Source organism: Podarcis cretensis (genome assembly GCF_951804945.1).
Source record: "Podarcis cretensis genome assembly, chromosome: 6".
In the NCBI taxonomy this organism is placed as follows: domain Eukaryota; kingdom Metazoa; phylum Chordata; class Lepidosauria; order Squamata; family Lacertidae; genus Podarcis; species Podarcis cretensis.
The window spans coordinates 83,343,058-83,358,552 of NC_137175.1; the positions used below are offsets into that span (position 1 = coordinate 83,343,058).

At 45.1% G+C, this 15,495-nt stretch overlaps 1 long non-coding RNA gene across 1 annotated transcript; it reads right to left on the reverse strand.

Annotated features, from left to right (window-relative positions):
* Nucleotides 1–11,810: 11,810 nt before the first annotated feature.
* Nucleotides 11,811–15,146, reverse strand: LOC307218454. Its single transcript, XR_013839982.1, has 2 exons — nt 14,979–15,146; nt 11,811–11,997 (listed from the first exon to the last, which is right to left on the reverse strand). It is a non-coding gene; the product is annotated as an uncharacterized lncRNA (long non-coding RNA).
* Nucleotides 15,147–15,495: the final 349 nt, after the last annotated feature.

Genomic DNA, 15,495 nt, shown 5'->3' on the forward strand with positions numbered 1-15,495 from the left:
TGTGGTGCATATGGAGAGGCAACAATCATCTACACTAGGTAGCCTTACAGACCAGACAAAATTGTGTAGAAATGATGTAGGACAAGGAAGTCGTGTTTGTGGATTTATTGGTAGTTAGAGTAATTGCCCCTTCCCCTTTTATTGTTCTAAGACAGGAATCTCATAAGACCTAACATTGGTAGGCTTCATATTAGGGATAGATGGATCATCCAAGATGGGTGACACCTGGCTTGAGAGCAGTACATGTGAAAAGGATCTAGGAGTCTTGGTTGACCACAAACTTGACATGAGCCAACAGGGTGACGCGGCAGCTAAAAAAGCCAATGCAATTCTGGGCTGCATCAATAGGAGTATAGCATCTAGATCAAGGGAAGTAATAGTGCCACTGTATTCTGCTCTGGTCAGACCTCACCTGGAGTACTGTGTCCAGTTCTGGGCACTACAGTTCAAGAAGGACACTGACAAACTGGAACGTGTCCAGAGGAGGGCAACCAAAATGGTCAAAGCCCTGGAAACGATGCCTTATGAGGAACGGCTAAGAGAGCTGGCCATGTTTAGCCTGGAGAAGAGGAGGTTAAGGGGTGATATGATAGCCATGTTCAAATATATAAAAGGATGTCACATAGAAGAGGGAGAAAGGTTGTTTTCTGCTGCTCCAGAGAAGCGGACACGGAGCAATGGTTCCAAACTACAAGAAAAAAGATTCCACCTAAACATTAGGAAGAACTTCCTGACAGTAAGAGCTGTTCGACCGTGGAATTTGCTGCCAAGGAGTGTGGTGGAGTCTCCTTCTTTGGAGGTCTTTAAGCAGAGGCTTGACAACCATATGTCAGGAGTGCTCTGATGGTGTTTCCTGCTTGGCAGGGGGTTGGACTCGATGGCCCTTGTGGTCTCTTCCAACTCTATGATTCTATGATTCTATCCCGCTCCAATTTGGTTCCCAGCTGAATGTGAGAATTGGCCAGGCTGGTCAGCAAGCTAGTTTAGGCCCTTCCAGGTGCAGCTTTAAAACTTTGTCCTGAAACAGGAAGCATTCCAGCAATGCCAGTGAGCCATCCAGTTTTATGTTCTGATAGAAATATAATGTTGAATATCTGGGTATAAGTTTTCTGATTTTGCACCCCCATTGCTCCTTTAAAGGGAGTCTTCTGCAGCAGTTATGGATTATCCATGTTCTTGATCAAAGCAGGCTTTGTTCTCCTGCACTACAATGCGTAACAGCTGGTCTTTCCATATTTAGTCATTATTTTGTGCTTTTCATAAGCTGCCTAAAACAGTGTCTATGCATGAGTAGCCAACGTGGTGCCCACCAGATGTTGGACTACAGCTCCCATCATCCCTTGCTTTTGGCTATGCTAGTTGGGCTGATGGGATTTGTAGTCCCAGATTTATATTACGTCGGCTACTCCTGCTGCTAAAAGTAAGATTTTTACATTGGCAAGACAAGGAAGAAGGAAAAGAGGTCAGTTGGGAAAGGTTTTGAGGGAGGGCAAGATTGGTGCTGCCAAAAGAGCAGAGATTATGGTGTTGATGCTGATAATCTCTTGCAGACTACATAATCTAATATGTCACTTGCTATTCTAAAAAGGAGCAGCCATCTCTCAGACCCACTCATGCAACACAAAGTTAATAGTAGTGGATTACATTCGTCTAAGAAGCACCAACAAAGAGATCATTATTATTTTCATAATGTTATGCTTTGCTAATATCAGAAGGAGAACAGGTTAGTCCCAAGCCCCAAGGCATGATGATGAAAGTCACCTTTGATAAAAGATCCCAGTAAAAAGGGGGAGGAATGGACATGCATGTGTGAAGCTACTGGGTGATGCAGCAGCCAAAAAAAGCTCAAAAGAAGTCAAGTGCCCCACTCAAGGGAAGTCAAAATCCCACTCTGTTCTATTTTAGTCAGACCACATCTGGATTACTGTGTCCAGTTCTGGGCGCCACAATTTTAAAAGGGTTTTGAGATGCTAGATGATGTGGAGGAGAGGGCAACCAATATGATCAAGGGTCTGGGAACCAAACCTTATGAGGAAGTTGGGTATGTTTAGCCTGGAAAAGGAAAGACTCAGAGGAGATATGATAGCCCTCTTCAAACAGATAAAGGACTTGCACATGGAGCACGTTTTCTCCTGCTCCAGATGGTAGGATCCGTACCAATGAATTCAAGTTACAAGAAATGAGATTCTGACTAAACACCAGGAAGAGCTTTTTGACAGTAAGAGCTGTTCTACCGTGGAACAGACTCACACAAGAAGTGGTGGCCTCTCCTTCTTTGGGTGTTTTTAAGCAGAGGTTGGATGGTCATCTGTCATGGAAGGCTTCATTGAGATTCCTGCGTTGCAAGGGATTGGACTAGACCTCTTCCAACTCTGCAGCTCCATGTTTCTATGAAAGGAATTTGCACTGGCTGTGCCTTATGGATCCATCTCCTCACGATGTGGAGAATCTGTGTGGCTCTCCGAGAAGAGCTGGAGGGAAGAGATTGGGAGCTAATGTCAAACGAAGTGGGTTGGTGTGGTCACCTGCTAGGCAGAATGGCAAATCAGATGACTTGGGGTGAGCTTGCCCACCTGGATTTGGGGTCCCTATCGCTCATTCTTCCCCCAAACCCTACCGTGACAAGACAAAGAAAAAGAAGTCCTGTATGAGGGTGATCATGAGGTTTGCACTGGGAGTGGCTTAGGTTAGAAAAGGGCAGGGGAAATTGCCAGAAGGAAGGAGAGTTCAAGAGACTTCTTCCCGAGGAAGAAGAGAAGAGAAGAGGTGCTCAAATGGATCACACCAAAAGTCCATGTTGCCCAGTACTCTCTTTTCAACAGCCAGCAAGATGCTTCTGGGAAGCCCATAAACAAGGCACAAAGACAACAACAGCCTTCCTCTCCAGTGGGAACTGATGTTCCGGTTCCATCACGGCTAATTCCCACCAACAGATTTACCTTCTGTGAATGCACCTTTTTCATTCATTCATTCATTCATTCATTCATTTAGACTTTATTGGCATAATGTAGATGTCAGGGAACTGCCATCAGAGCCAGAGGCGGAGGGAAGGCTCTAGAGCGATGCCGGAGAGGGTCCCAGCAGGGAGAGAGGCAGCCCATCTGCTGGGGAAGGAAATCAACGTAACACCAGGAGAGAAGGGGGGCAGATGGGGGAATCGGAGAAAAGGCTCCAGGACTCTTCACCGGAGACTAGTGGGGAGAGCACAGGTACTCTGCTGCCCACACCCTCCCTGCGCAGAAGACTTCCGCGCAGGGAGAGTAGGAGGAGACTTGGCGTCAAAGAACTTTTTTGCTGGAAGAAGTTTAAAAAACGCCCACTGACGGATTCTGCCAGCGACTGAGACAGCCATGAAATGAAGGGCTGTCCAGACAGAAAGGGTTCAACCAGGCAACCAAGCCAAGAGTGGCGGCAACTTACGCATGAGCAACCCCCCTAGAACCATTACAGTAGACAATAAAAAACCCCGTCCACAAAACATTAATAGTCCAGACATATTAAACACATAAAACATCTAAAAGACTCAGTAGCCATCATTAGGTAAGATTAATAAGTTTTAAATTTGACTTTAAAAGATCTCAACTAAGTATCCTGAAACAGTATCATCCCTCAGCAGATACTGGATTACGGATTCTTTGCAAGTTTTATACATATATATATTATAGTAGGTACCAAATCCCCTCAAAATCACTCTAAACTCAGAGACCCTTAATCACCTTCTAGCAGAAAGTTCTGGAAATCATACTAGGGAAATAATTATTACAAATTCAGCCACTGAGGAACACCCTAATGGGATCAGGGCAAGAGAAAGAGATTGTCTTTTACCAGCGTGTCCCATTCTTGTATTAGCCCCCATTTGACCTCCAAATAATTGAGATATGTTGCCACCACAAACTAAGCATACCTGGAAAACCTACCCTCATCTTGCTAGTTGAAGAACTAGAGGGCACTGCCACCAATGGCTCCTCGCTTGAGCCCAAGCTCTATGAAAAAATAGAGACATTGTGGAATTGTTTCCCCAAAGCCCAGTGGATGCAAAACTAATGGAACCTTGAGAAACATTTGCCGCTTAATTGTGCAGCCTTTGCACGCGGGGAAGATTTTAGTAAGAAAGTCTTCTCCAATGAAGCCAAATATCCAAGAGAGGTTTATTTATTAGGGAAAGGGGACAGTGAAGGGGAAAAGGGGAAGGGTGCAACTGTGCACAAGAGGTTTCAAAACATGTGCAGAGTTCCATGCAGGTACACCAAGAGATTCTGAGAGAGAGCATCTTTGGAATCCTGATCTCAGTGTTTCCAAGGAGACAAAGGACTGGTGTTAGTGCTGCTGGTAAATGAAAGCTGTAACACACACAGGCCATAAATAAGGGAAAGCAGGAAGATCTCCCTTGCAAATAAAATAAACCCTACTATCAATTCAGGTGCATAGTATGCCTAGCTTTGCAACCTTACAGCAATCAGTGTGGGGAAAACATGAACTGCTCAAACCTGTTTAAACACAGTGAAAGAATCTGGAAGATCAAGAGAAATATAAACATGCTGAGGTTCTACAAATCACTGCGTGTGGCGTTTGCTTCCTCTCATTAAGCAGCAAAGAGGCAGGCATGCTCTGTTTTGTATATACACGGCAAAACAAATCTATATAGGTTTATAGGACATCGCAAACAGATCTGCACCTAACCATGGTTTCAAGATCACTTCAGTTCTGTGCTATCTATATTTATAGCTACCAGTGGCCTCTGATGCAATGTTGTTTTCTGGTTCGCCCTTGTTTACAGTGCAGTGTCCCTTATTTTGAGACAGCAAATGCTTCAAACCACTGCGCTGTGAGGCACATAATCATTTGTTGTGAATACACGACTCTTGCAAAATGCTTTGAATACCAGGACTGGGAGTATCATTCAAAAACAAATTGTGGGCATGCATACAGAGTTTTGTCCTGTCTTGCTATTATCATTTCTTAGGTGCACCATTCACTTGTACAGTGGTACCTCGGGTTAAGTACTTAATTCGTTCTAGAGGTCTGTACTTAACCTGAAGCTGTTCTTAACCTGAAGTACCACTTTAGCTAATGGGGCCTCCTGCTGCCGCCGCGCCGCCGGAGCCCGATTTCTGTTCTCATCCTGAAGCAAAGTTCTTAACCTGAAGCACTATTTCTGGGTTAGCAGAGTCTGTAACCTGAAGCGTATGTAACCTGAAGCGTATGTAACCCGAGGTACCACTGTACTGACAACAGTGCATAAAGACTGAATGGGATTGCCCCATGGCAGGTTTCTGCAAGGCTCCCTTCCAAACCTCTGCAGTGCAGGAATATGCAGTTGTCCCATACGGGGATCAAACCTGCGACCTTGGTGTTATCAGCACCACACTCTAACCAACTGAGCTATGCCTTTATGGCTTTTGGAAGTTGGGAGATGGGCTACTTCAGTGTTAACTACTGCTGGATTCCACCCTTTCCCTGCCAGCCAGAAAATATTTTATAGTTTGTGCATACAGGGGGAGATGGGACCTTTTCCCTTTTTGAGGGGAATAGAGAATAAAATCTTGAAGTGGCAGGTTGGCATAAATGAGCCTTTGCATCGCAGCATCTTCCACTGCTCCTGAAGGGAATTTTAGGGTCCCGGGACAAGCTATGTAGCATATGCAGATTTGTCCTCCAACTGCCAATGTGGTGGTGGCAGAGACAATGCCTAAGGAGCAACAGCTATTGCTGCCGCCTTACTCCCAACATCTGCCACCAAAAGCAGTTGCCCATTTTGCCTAATGGTAGGGCTGTTCCTCAAGCTTCTATAACATTCTAACTTGGCAGAAGATGGCCTTTCCCACTGCGGAGCTCAATGGGAAGGAACATTCTCGGTTAATGCGATTAATGCTGTGTGAATAACTTTGCAAAAGACATCTTCTGTTTCTAGCATCGTGTTCCATTTTCAGTCACTGGGAGGCTGGTGAAGCAGAAACCGATAACCCAGAGTCTAAAGCAAACTCGCTTACAGAAGAGGATATTTAGAGAGGAGGGGGGACAGGGCAAACTCTTTCTCTCCACTCACTTTATCGGCATTCCAAATGGCCCCTCGCTATCTTTTCCTCCCATGGAAAAAGGTAGCAGGGGCCTGTTCAAATGGCTACTCTGTTCTGCCATGCTATTCTTATGCGCCAAATTTTGAGTAGCCGTTTCTTCAGAGGGCAAACTTTCCCAGGGACTTTTAGGGCTTTAACCAAACTGAGGAAAGAAGCCTTTTATTTCTTTTAAACATAATTTTGCTTTTCCAGAACAAAAAAAAATATCACTGAGAATTTCCCCTCCCCCAAAAGAAAACTGGTCAGTGGGTTTCAGCTTATCTATCTATCTATCTATCTATCTATCTATCTATCTATCTATCTATCTCACACTGATATAGAAGTATTTATTAATAAATTATTTCTTCAAGACCATTAAAGTGGGATAGGAACATAGGAAGCAACCTTATACTTAGTCCATTGGTCTATTTATCTCATCGCTCTCGACATGGACTGGCATCAGCTTTTTAGGTTTTCAGACCTGGGTCACTTCCCCAGATCTGCTGGAGATGGCGATCTTCTGCACGAGGCTTCCAAAGTGGGAGAAAAGGAAAGAGGGGTGCTTGGGCCAGACTCCATCATTTCTGCCTGAGGCGTGTGATGGCATCCCACCTTGTGTGGAGCACTGAAGGCAGCGCCGAAGAACATGTCAAGGCAAGGCCCAGGGTGAGTGAGAATTAAAGAAAAAAAGATAAAATCCAGCAAAAAAATAAGACGCCAGACCCTCCAAGTGTACCTATTTTCCAAGGAGAGTCACAGATTTACAGAAACCATCCCAGTTTCTGATTTGATCCCAGAATGTCCTGCTTTTCCTCAGGGTGTCCCTATTTTCATCGGTGAAAATAGAAGACATCTGAAGGCAGCCATGCATAGGGAATTTTTTTAAAAAAATGTTTAATGTTTATATTATGTTTTTATATCTGTTGGAAGCTGCCCAGAGTGGCTGGAGCAACCCAGTCAGATGGGCATGGTATAAATAATAAAATTATTATCATTATGAAATAGGACATCTCTGTTTTCATCGGAGGGTATGAGACGCTGAGTCACTGTGAAGAGGAGCTGTATTCAAGATTGAAATATACTCTGAGTCGAGAGTGGATTTCATGCTCTTTATTTAGCTCACAGTGGTGAGGAGGAATGGATGTCCCCTCAAAGTATCTGCTTTATATATATTATTTACACAATGGGCTGCACGTGATTGGCTAATTCAGGAATTCTCCTGTAGGCCAATCAGGTTGGGGATTCACTTGAATCTGGAGCCGGATTGGGTGGCTCCTGCAGACCAATCATACTGCTGCATTGTTCTAGGACCAATCAGACTGCGGCATTCTGAATCCTATTGTTCTAGGACCAATCAGACTGCTGCATTTTGGATCCTATTGTTCTAGGACCAATCAGACTGCTGCATTTTGGATCCTATTCAACTCAGTACATAACAAAGATGGTGGCCAATGCCTTCTGTTTTTGATGCTCACTTTGAAATGAGCATATTCCATGAAGCAGAACTATTTTTTTTTCCTGGAAAATATTATTCTCCTTCTCTTCCTCCTCATTCATGGTTCAGTTTCCTGTCTCTGCTGCCTTCCTGGGGGTACCTTCCAACTGTGGTTGCCTTGCTTTTACTGTATGTATTTAAAGCTCTTGTTCAGGCATCAGTTGCCAGAAATACAGAGAAACTAAAATATCTACTCTGTTCATCTCTTTGTTCCTCTGCCCTTAATTCTCCCGTAATATATGTACAAACCATTACCTGTAGATGAACTGCTTTTCTGGGTTGTTGTTTTTTATTCCACAGATAGAGGAAACAGAAGTAAATATTGCAGTTTACCATTAGATGGCGCTGCGGATTTAGCAAAGTCCTAATCTCCTCACTTGTGTCCATTTCACCCAAAGAAACAAGAGGATATTTTAGAAATTATACACTGATTTGACATATTTTGACATGTATAAATTATGAAATGAATCTCTGTGGTGCCAGCTTTCTTCTGCCTCCCTCCCTCTCCCTCTTTCTCTTATAAAATAGCCAGTGTGTGGTGGATCTTTAGCAGTGAGGTTCACCACAACTGCTATACCAAAAAGGCCACTGACCACATTCTTGGGGACCTATTTCGTTTTCTCACCTTTAGTTTCTTGGTCTTTCCCATTCCTCTTGGTTAGATGTGTCTCAGAAGAGCTCCCATGCCTTGAAATGGAATAGCAAAGGAATTAAGATACGATAAGTAAGCCTGTAAACCACAGAAAAGTGGAAGCCATTCGGCATTTGCTTCCTCATTCTCGGAGTCTCTTGATTTGGGATCAGCAATTGCCATTTCTCTCAATTCCCCTCTACTCCAATCTTAAATTCAATTAATTCTATTTCCACAGCAGTTTGTGATTTTTCTAAAGCATGCACAAAAACCACCCAGCATTTTATTGATTCTTTTGTGCGTGTTTTTCCCCAATTCATATCTCACCCATCCTCGCAAAGGAGCCCAGAGTGGTAATTTTTAGACACATTTCCCCTCATATACACATTTTGTATGCAGTTTTGCATGTTTCTGCAACACATTTCACAAATACATGCATTTGCATGCGTGCATCCGGCTAACGTGCACATGTTTTCTTGCAGAATGTGGAGACATGCTTACTAGCCCCAGAGGAGGCGTCCTTTAGGGAAACGGGTGGCATGACTGAACTGCTTCTGGCGCAATGGAACACCGTGACGGAAACCAGAGTGCACGGAAATGCCGTTTACCTTCCTGACACTGGCGTGCTTTCAAGTTGCTAGGTTGGCAGGAGCTGGGACAGAGCAACGGGAGCTCACCCCGCAGAAGGATGGCGGTTCAAATCCCCACAGCAGAGTGAGCTCCCGTTGCTCTGTCCCAGCTCCTGCCAACCTAGCAATTCGAAAGCACCCCAGTGCAAGTAGATAAATAGATACCGCTGTGGCAGGAAGATAAACAGCGTTTCCGTGTGCTCAGGTTTCCGTCACAGTGTTCCGTTGTGCCAGAAGCGATTTAGTCATACTGGCCACATGACCCAGAAAGCTGTCTGTGGACAAACGCCAACTCCCTCAGCCTGAAAAGCGAGATGAGTGCCGCAACCCCATAGTCGCCTTTGACAGGACTTAACTATTCAGGGGTCCTTTACCATTTACCATTCCCTAGGTTCCACTGCAGTGATAAACTTGTGTGAAAGCTGTTCTAACTCCCCTCACATGGAAAATTAACAGTATGGGCTATGGCTAGGCTAAAAACCTGATATCTAACTTTCCAGGTGCAGGGTTTTTCCCTCTTGTATTTAAGTATTCAGGCATATGAACCTCTACCTGTGAGCAGATATAGAATAGCCAGGATACAGATTTAGCCCCTTTGTGACAGCTAGGCCATTTTGCCCAATGCTTCTCAGCCCAACGATGCCAGGAAACAACCCTGTGGTTGCTGTAGTAATCTGGCAATTGAATCCTGGAAATAATTGTGGGGCTCCTGAGGTAACCTTAAGGATGTGGAGAATTAAAGCAGATGTTTCGAGACTCGTTTGGACCCCCGGTTGTAATTAGAATTGCGCTGCTATAGCATAATTATTAACAACGCAATCCTATCTATATCTCCTCAGGAGTAAGTCCCAATGAGTTTAGGGAGGCATAGGGAAGTGTGTATAGGACTGCAGCCTACAAGAATAAGCAATCAAAACAATTATTCGACATGGCATTTTACCCCCACCAACTTCTTCTAAAATGCTCCACACAAGCGTACATGTGAACAAAAACATTAAAAAACGACATGTGGCCATAGCTCAAAAACTTGACCTGATTGAGCAAAACCAATGTGATTTTTGGATTCAGCGCATCAGATTCGTCCTAAATCATCTGAAAAAACGCAGACAACAAATTTGTTGTTGACCAGTGTAATAAATCATGAAAGTTCATCAGCGTTTTAACACAAATCTCTCCCAATATTTGTGTTCATATGGAATATAAACATTTCTGGGGAGCAATTTCCTCTAACATAATGCATTTTTTAATGTGATTGTCACTCAAATATGCATTTTTATGCCACATTTACCTCAGTATATGCATTGTTATGCCCAAGAACATGGCTGGAGAACTGCTTTACAGAACCTGGAGAATTTTGAAGGATGGCCATGTTTCAGTTCTTGTTCTGGACAGTGTGAACTGGGTAGAGTCACATTTAAATGTGAACTGAATTCAGGGCCGGCCCACGCATGAGGCATGGTGAAGCAACCACCTCAGGCGGCAGGATCTGCAGAGGCAGCAGATCCCAGTGTTGATTTTTATTTCCTCCACCACCACCCTTGTTCCTGATGAACACCCTCACTTACCCCGTCTGGCCCAAAATGTCCTGGGCCAGCCCTGACTGAATTGAATCTCTCCCCCATCTGTAGTCAGAATGTCCCTTCTTCAAATCCCAGCCTTGCCTTTAGGCCATTGCACCCATGTTTCAGCTGCCTGGCCTACCACCACCTGGTTTGTGGAATGAGGTTGGAGGTAGCAGCCAAAGGATTACTGACATAGTGTATATGAAATGCTTGGAGCACTAAGGAGAATTGAAGGACCAGTGTAAACAGTGATGTCTGCACTGGTTGTTGGGGGTTAGGATTTCCTTATTGATTTCCTTATTGAAGATTCATTTCCAGGGTTTTTTAGACTCGTCTACCCATGTACTGGGACGCGGGTGGCGCTGCGGGTTAAACCACAGAGCCTAGGACTTGCCGATCAGAAGGTCGGCGGTTCGAATCCCCGGGACGGGGTGAGCTCTCGTTGCTCGGTCCCTGCTCCTGCCAACCTAGCAGTTCGAAAGCACGTCAAAGTGCAAGTAGATAAATAGGTACTGCTCCGGCGGGAAGGTAAACGGCGTTTCTGTGCACTGCTCTGGTTCGCCAGATGCGGCTTAGTCATGCTGGCCACATGACCCAGAAGCTGTACGCCGGCTCCCTCGGCCAATAAAGTGAGATGAGCACCGCAACCCCAGAGTCGGCCACGACTGGACCTAATGGTCAGGGGTCCCTTTACCTTTTTAAAAGAGTTACTGAACTACTGGCCAAATAAACTACCTAATGGCCTGAATGCTCACCTTACATTTAAAGCACTTTAAAGAATTTTGGGAACTGCCGTTTGCAAAGGGTGCTGGGAATTGTAGTTTGGGGGCAAGCTACAGCTCCCAGGGCTCTTTGGGGGGAGTCATGTGCTGTAAATCCGTGGTGTGTGTATGCAGCCATGGTTTTATGTTCCTTTGGTCTTCTTGGGGACCTCATTCAATTCAATTACTCTGAGCTTGGGTACCCAAGGGGCAGGCTGAATGATGCTGGCAAAATGACTCCCGTCTCTCTGCCTACCTAGTTGCCCTCAGCCTCCCTTCCTCCAGAAAAACACACACACACACACACACACACACACACACACACCACCCACTGATGCTGAGTGTAAGAGGAGATGCATATCTTCCATGGGTGCCAAACTATACACAAGATGAGCTCGCCCACCATCAGACTGTGCTGTCTTCAAAGATATAAGCTTTGCACTTTTCCCATACATCATGTAGGTGTGTGACTCTCTTCTCCCCATCTGTTACTTTGAGGCTTCCTGCCCTCCTCTCCGCCTCTAGAAATTTTCCTTAAGCCTTCACCAGAGTCTCGTATCCCAACACTGACATTTATAGGTTAACTGGATCCCTTTGCATCCCAGGATTTTTGTGACATCACATAATTGTAATAACTAGCTGCGTTGTGTTGCATCATTATAGCCTTAACTCTATAGACATCTACACGAGGCATTTAATTTCCCCACGCAAGGCTTGAAGAGGGAGATATAGTTGAAAGCCGTACAATATGCAAAGTGTTAACCTCTTCCGATTGTATCAGGATCTTCTTTGAATTTTCGTTCATTACCTCCAGGAAACGAAGTGATGATAAGCCTGACGTCTGAGATTGCCAAAGACGGAATCTGTAATGAAAGCGGGGAATGCAGTAAACAAATTCTCTTTACAAATTGTCTCATGAGGGACTGTCTGTGCCCTAATGAGGCCATGCATACTATTGAATATTTTCCCGGGCAACCCTTTCCACCTGAAAAAATAAAATAAAATAAAATAAAGGTCAGCCCATGGTCTCAGAGGAGCAGGAGTCCATCCAACCACAAGGCATCAACTCAAAATTGGTTGGCCAGATCTCATCAGCCAAGGTGAAATCATGCTTTGTTTTGTTTTAATTGTAGCAACCCCTGCCACCCCCCACCAAAGCCTCGCTTACTTGGGTTATGCAGCGGCTTCTGGCGAAATCTCACGAGACTTCCATAAGATCTCACGAGATCTCATCAGAACCTGCCGCAGCGACACAACCCCAGCAGTGGACAGGGTGCCTGAGGGAGCATTGCATAAGGAGCTGACAGATGAGCTGAGATTTAAGAAGAGAATGTATAAGAAATGGAAGGAAGGGGAAATTGCAAACGAAGAGTAAGCTGAGTAGCCAGCAATTGGCTTATACGAACTGGAACAAGGAAGGAAAGAAACATCAGCCACAGCATCCTATATCATCTCTACACAAATCTGGCCCCGTTGAACTCCGCTGCTGCGTAATCATGTGATGGGGCTGCCGTTTGGCACCAGGAAAGAAAGGAAGGGGAAAAAACTCACTGGGGTTTCACCAGGTGTGTTAAAAGAAGATGGCGTGTGTAACACATCACCAGATGCTTACGGCGAAATGATGTTCAACAAGAGTAGGGTGCCTTCGTTGTTCCGTTCTGAAAGAAGTCACAGGCCAGCCATCCTTATTAGAACTCCATTTTCACTTTCGACGGAGTTCATGTAACAAGCCGGACTTTCTCTCTCTTCATTCCAACAAAGGAAAGCTTTCCAGGGAAACTGCCCCTGCTCCGCTTCACCTAGCAGCTTGGGGGTTTGTGGCGAAAGAAGCAATTCTCACAAAGAATAAGCTGTGAAGTGCATTCCTTAAAAAGTGTTTTATTGCTGTTCCTTTTGGGGAGCCCCAGGTTGGGGGTGGTCATCTTTCCGCGACACGCCGTCCCATGTGCCACCGAGCAGGGTGACAGCTCGAGGGGGGTGGGGAGGCTGCAAATTGGTTTTTGAGATTTGAGAGAGAAAGGGAGAGAGAGATGCCATCAAAGAAAGCATCTATATATTTTGAACGCAATGGTTCAACAAGAGAGTATCAAGAACTCCGTCTGTTGATTTCGAGAGTAAGTGCGTCGTTTTTAATAATAGCAAAGTTGCAAGGTAAGGGGCAATCTGTTTTGCAGTGTGAGATGTGGCTGCAGAAGCCTGTGAAATTTATCTTCACAGTGGTGACTCATTCCGTTAATGTTTCCCCAAGCACTCTGAGATTTAATTTTGCTGTATGTCTTTGGTCACCCAAAACTAGTTTGCATTGCCAGGGTTTATGCCCTAGGTCAGGGATAGGGGCCAAATATCCTCTCTGTCTGGCCCTTGGGTCTCTTCCCCAGGTCATACTAGTTAGAAGGACCACTAGTCAGAGATGGTGGGAGTTGTAATCCAAAACAGCTGGAGACCCAAGTTTGAGAAAAACTGTTTTAGACCTTCCCCTTTCCACCTAAGGCCACTGCCACTACAACCAAGCAGGATGAAGAACCAGCCAATGAGAACAGGTGTCACTGGACACCTGACCTCCCATTAGCCACATTGTTGTACTGACACGGTGCCACACTCCTCACATACACCAGTGTATGTGAGAGAGTTAGTTACCCCTCTGGGGCTAGTAAATTCTTCCTCTTAGACACTCAAGAAGTCAGCTTTTGGGGGGTAAAGGAATGAAGCCTGTTCACTTGGCTACATCAGTCCCACAAAAACCTATGGTGCCGGGGTGCCAACATGAATAAAATATTGGAGGGGCCCAAGTAAGCCCCACGCCACATAATCGATCACATGACACAGTACACGCACACCATTTGAATGGCAATGCCCATCATCTTTGGGGGGGGGCAGCCCCCTCAAATATTTTATTGGCGGGTGCCAAAAGACCTCAGCCTCTATGGTTCCTATGCTATGTTGAGAGCCAGGCCTGTTCTCCACACTGTATGGAGCAAGGAACTGGTTAGGTGGGCCATCCGTTAATTTCAGTTTCTCATTTTCCATTCTTCAGCTTTTGTTGTTGTTGTTGTTTAGTCGTTTAGTCGTGTCCAACTCTTCGTGACCCCATGGACCAGAGCACTCCAGGCACTCTTGTCTTCCACTGCCTCCTGCAGTTTGGTCAAACTCATGCTGGTAGCTTCAAGAACACTGTCCAACCATCTCGTCCTCTGTCGTCCCCTTCTCCTTGTGCCCTCCATCTTTCCCAACATCAGGGTCTTTTCCAGGGAGACTTCTCTTCTCATGAGGTGGCCAAAGTATTAGAGTCTCGATTTCAGGATCTGTCCTTCCAGTGAGCACTCAGGGCTGATTTCCTTAAGAACGGATAGGTTTGATCTTCTTGCAGTCCATGGGACTCTCAAGAGTCTTCAGCTCTACACATTTCCAAATCAGTTCACACGTTCCATTAAAAAAAAAAAAGTCACAAAAATTCATCGGCATTTTACTGAAAAATTCTCCATAGATACACACTTCTGTATCCAATCTACCTAATGTACAGATTTCCTCAGAGCAATTTCCCATAATGCAACACATTATTGTATGTTACGGGCATTTCTGTGCACACTTTGTATGCATTTCTGCCCACATTACTTGGCCAGAGAACTGCCTTGAAAAATTCAGAGAAGCACCAATCCCAGACGATCGCCGTGTTTTAGTTTGCGTGTCCACCTCCTAAAGTGTAAATTAGTTAAACGTGCCTGTTCTGAATTTCTCTCTCTCTCCCTCCCCCCTCCAGATCCCATTCGGAATCTGATCTCTGAATCTGTGATCTCCTAGCATTCCATAGACACGGCCGCACATTTCCCAAATTGGACCAACTTACTTGCTGCAAGACATCTCAAGCCTGATCGAGCCACCCGTACTGCACAACACGGACTTGGCTCCATAGATGGATGAGCTGGCAGGTTGGAACTGCTTGCAAGTTTCTGTCACTACTATTATTTCCCGGTGCCCGCAGCCATCTACTGTCGCCACACACAGACGCTCAAGACACCAGAAGGTGCTCTACCATTGAAAGGAGGGGCGAAAGGAAGCCAACCGTCACCATAGTAACGGAAGCACATGCCAGGGGGAAGGTCCATGCGCAAGAAAGAAGTGCATTATACCAGAAATACGTCGCCATAACAACAATGTAACACTGATGGGGGGTATTTATTTATTTATTTATTTATTTATTTATTTATACAAATAATAAATCGGTCCAGGAGCGCAATGGCCCACTGAGGGAAGCTGGCTGGGACGCCAGTTGCCAGCTTTAGTTTTTATAAACTAAAGATGACCCATTATAGGTCACACGTCGCAGACTGTTACAGCCGCTTTAATGTGACGTGCAAGACATT